The 4,637-nt window shown below is 40.1% G+C and overlaps 1 protein-coding gene across 2 annotated transcripts in view; it reads left to right on the plus strand.

Moving 5' to 3' along the window:
• The window catches only part of Mlh1 (mutL homolog 1), a 68,268-nt gene that overhangs the window by 59,774 nt on the left and 3,857 nt on the right, over window positions 1–4,637 (plus strand). The window lies entirely within an intron of this gene.

The following is a 4,637-nucleotide window of genomic DNA, read 5'->3' on the forward strand; positions in this document are numbered from 1 at the left end:
GCATTATAGGCATGAGCCACCGGCACATGGCCATATTTCTATATTTTTAAGAAAATATGAAGTTGAGGGGCTGGGAAGGTGGCTCAGTGGTAGAGTGCTTGCCTTGCATGCCTGAGGCCCTGGATTGGATTCCTGAGCACCATATAAGAAAAAAGCCAGAAGTGGCCCTCTGGCTCAAGTGGTAGAGTGCTAGCCTTGAGCTGAAGAACTGAGGGATAGCGCCCAGGCCCAGAGTTCAGGCTCCACGACCGGACCAAAAAAAAAGGAAGTTGAAGTGCCCTGTTAGATATTCTCTGCTAGTTTTCTATTATAGTATAAAGAATATAGAATATTTTTTAGAATATATTTATAATATATTTTTATAGTATAAATATATATTTTTATACTAATACTATATATCATAAATATAGAATATAGGCTGCAAAGGCTGCCACAAAACTCCCAGGATTATCCACTTAAAATGCAAGAAGCAGATACAAAATGATACTTATCAAAATGAACTCCAAGAAAAGGAAATGAGATTGTTTTGTTTTGCCAGTCCTGGGGCTTGAATTCAGGGCCTGAGCACAGTCCCTGAGCTTCTTTTGCTCAAGCCTAGCACCTTACCACAAAGCACCACTTCTGGCTTTTTTTGTTTATGTGGTACTGAGAAATCAAAACCAGGGCTTCATGCATGCTAGGCAAGCACTCTACCACTAAGCCACATTCCCAACCCAAGGTTTTATTTTAAAAATTATTTCTTTTTTCTTGTTTGGTTTATTCCTTTATGTCACTCTTTTTGATTTTTGTACCCTTTGTCTTATATATAAGTTTATCTGATTTGGGGAAGGGAAAGGGAGTCACAGAAATAGTGGGACAAAGGGTGAACCAATTCAACAGTGATACTCACTAGACACAACTTGGAGAGCGTGGAGTGCGGGGGGATGGAAGAAAATGAGGAAGAACACTTCAAAAAGAAATGTACTCATTACCTGAGTACATTAACTGAGGGGTTACCTCTTTCATCACCTTTACAATAAAATTTAAATTAAAAAAGAATAAACATTTAACTCATTTAGTACCTCAAAGAAGTACTTACACTTTGTTCCAATGTGGTTATGTCCTGTTCTGCTTTTGAAAGCTTAAATTTGTACTCACTAATTTGTCTATTAGCATCTCCTAGAACAGAAGATAATAATGAATTAACTTCATCTCCCAGAGATGGAAGTATCAGGCATCAAGCAATAATGTTCTCTGTAATACACAGAGCACATACATGCACAGAGATTCTACAACAGTCCAGATTCTAGACTGCCTATAATGCAAGAAACTATTACTTCCACTGTATCAGTATTCCTAGAAGCAAGAATTAGCAGACAGATCCTCCTTTATCTCTCATACGTGAGCAAGCTCCGAGAAAAGGATCCTTGCCAAGGAAGCAGTTGTCCATGCCTGATCTTTAACTGCAACCCTGTGGCCCAAAATGCCTCTGTATTCTCTGGACTGGGTCTTCTGGTTCTCGGAACCAGCCCTGCAACCTCCACCTATAAAGTTTGTTTCTGCTCTCCCATACCACTAGGGTCCTGTCACCCCACCTCTGATTCAAATCTCAACTTTCAAGACCATGCTCATTTTCATCTCTTTTACCCTCCATAAATGACTAACTTCTCCTTCCATTGTTGCAGAGTGTATAAAAAGTGGAGCTTTGCTTTCTTACTAAATCTGTGTTTATACCTGAGCAAATGCTTTGAAAATAATGTATGCTTTAGTAAACTGAAAACAAATGCTTCCAATAACAGGTTGTAATGTTATGGATAGAGCTGTAAGATAATTTACTTGACCTAAGAAACTACTTAAAGTAGTAAGTTAAGAAATTTGGGGGGAGGTGGGGGATGTGCGCAGGCACTAGGTAAAATTTCATTCTGGGAACACAAATCATCCTCTGAAATGAGTATACTCCTAAGGATTACAAAAGATTTAAGTCTAACCTACTAAGGAAATACTCAACAACCTAACAATAACTTTTCTACATTTCCATATTACCAAGATTGGAATTAGCTATATAACTCAATGTAAAATGTTGTATTATTGGTCAGTTACTGATACTCTGGAAGTAATGGGAGCCAGGATGGTGGTAAACATCTGTAATCCCAGCACTAAAGCGGTTCAAGCAGGAAGATCCTGAGTTCAAGGCTAGCTGGAGCTACAAGGTGGTAATACGTGACCTCCTCCAAGGCTACCTCTGGTAGTGGAAGGAACATTCCAGTCATCAGCCCTAAAACAGCAGCTAGAAGGTCTTGTTTTAAAATTCTTACCTCCAGTAGTCTACTAATTATCAAAATGTATGGCTTCCTTCTTTCTCACTGCTAGTCACTCATTTCTTCCTGTTTTTAAAAGCCCCTTGTCTCAAACCATCTTGTATGAAAAACACCCAAGGCACTATCTACAATCAGGAATGGCTCAGGCCCGTTCCTGGCCTTCTGGTCCAGCAGAGCTATGTATTTTATCTTCACCAGTAGACCCAGCCTTCCCAGTGTTCCTCAGCTCACTTTATTCCATACCTATACTTGTGTACTTTCCCTCACCTACAACGCTGGCTCTAGTAAGAATTCACACACAAATGCCAGCCCATCCCTCTTCTATTTGATTTCTTTTGAATTAGTTCCTTTGAGCCAATCTCTCTAAACTGGGCCCTGCCTTTCTAGGACTGCAGCAGCCATTGTACTATTCCATCATAGCATCCTAACTGGATGATCTTTCTACAACGTTCCTGCAGTCGCAACTCCCCACACCAAAATGACAGATTATCCAACAGGAAACATCGGGAGGCTGCAAGCTGACACCCAAAAAGGAAGTAATGCTGCCCTCAAAAATTAGGACTAGGGCTGGGAAGGTGGCTTGTGGTAGAGTGCTTGCCTAGCATGCATAAAACTCTGGATTCAATTCCTCAGTACCACATAAACAGAAAAGGCTGGAAGTGGTGCCGTGGCTCAAGTCTGATAGAGTGCTAACCTTGAGCACAGAAAAGCTCAAGCCCCAGTACTGGAAAAAAAAAAAGACTAGCTGGATACCCGTAACCCTAGCTACTTAAAAGGCTGAAATTGAGAGGATCATGATTTGAGACCACCAAAAAATGCAGGGTATGGTGGCATGAATCTGTCACCTCATCTATGGCAGGAAGCATGGGCTGTAGTGTCCGCCCCAAGCAAAAAGACCCTAACCAATAAAAGAGCCAAGTGGTAGAATGAGTACCTGCCTGGCAAGGCCCTGGGTTCATACCTCAGTACTACCCAAAATAAGTCAGTAATAATATCCCTTAATTCATAAAGGCCTACAAAATTTGGCCTAAATGAAAAGACCATAAATAGGAATTATCTGGAAATTTTTTTATGTAGGCACTTAAAAATAATCAGGAGCCAAAAGTAGAAAAGGAAAGGAAAAAAAAACCTATTTGTATAAACTTGAGAATACTAGACTATTTTGTGGCTGTGTATCTAAATTCCATCTGTAATGCAGGCTGGGTCCTCCTGCTTAAGCCTCTAGAATGCTGGGGTTGCAAATGTTTACTACCATGCTTAAGTTCCAGAGTATCGGTAACTGACCAACAAAACTTTACATTGAGGTTATACAGATAGTTCTAATCGTGGTTATGTGGAAAGAATCAGGTTTATGTTACAAACTTCTAGGAAAATTCTGAAGCTACTCAACATTGTGTTAGTCTCAAATCTCAATTATCCAAGATAAACTGCACATAAATGGTAGCTCAAAGATGACATGCAGGTATAGAAAAGGACAGTGTCCAGGAAAGAAAAATAACTTACCCTTTTACATTCAAATAGAGAAGAGCCTCTATTTGACTCTTGTATTCGTCTGTACCAACCATTGTAAACAGAATTTTTGCAGAGATAAGCATACTATGAAAGCAGATTACTCATAATCCTGCCCCAAAGACAAGGCTTACATACTAACAGAGACTGATATCCCCTGGTACCTACTCTGCATCTCGATAAACTGCAAGTCTGAGCCATTCTGCAGTCCTACCAAGTCACCAGCTATGCCATCATTCCTGGAGCATTTTTGCCGTTCTTCCTCTAACTGTAGCTTCAGTTTTCTAATCTGAGATGGAAATAAAAGGCGCCAGTCAGATCAGTCTCTTAATATCCCAGTGGCCACACTGTAGAACACTGTATCAACAGATCATACAGATTATTCATATTAGAACTATTTTCTCCTGGTCTCAAGAAGATAGAGTAGATACCCACCACATTGCTGTATTTCCATGGACCAGAAATAAAACTTAAGGTATATAGCTACAAGGAAAAGTGAGCAGTTTAGTAAACCAAGTGAGGGCACCAGTAAAAGAATAGACAGCTAGTAAATAAAGGAAATTAAGAAATGTATTCATCACCTGTATTATGTAACTGTAACCCCTCTGTACTTCACCTTTATAATAATTTTTTAAATGAAAAAAAAAAAAGAAACTGCAGATCTACTTTAAAAAAAGAAAACAGCCGGGCGTGGCTCACGCCTGTAATCCTAGCTACTCAGGAGGCTGAGATCTGTGGATCGTGGTTCAAAGCCAGCCCGGGCAGGAGAGACCGTGAGACTCCTATCTCCAATAAACCACCAGAAAACTGGAAGTGGCGCTGTAGCTCAAG

This window comes from Dipodomys ordii, unplaced genomic scaffold (genome assembly GCF_000151885.1).
Source record: "Dipodomys ordii isolate 6190 unplaced genomic scaffold, Dord_2.0 Scaffold99, whole genome shotgun sequence".
Classification (NCBI taxonomy): Eukaryota; Metazoa; Chordata; class Mammalia; order Rodentia; family Heteromyidae; genus Dipodomys; species Dipodomys ordii.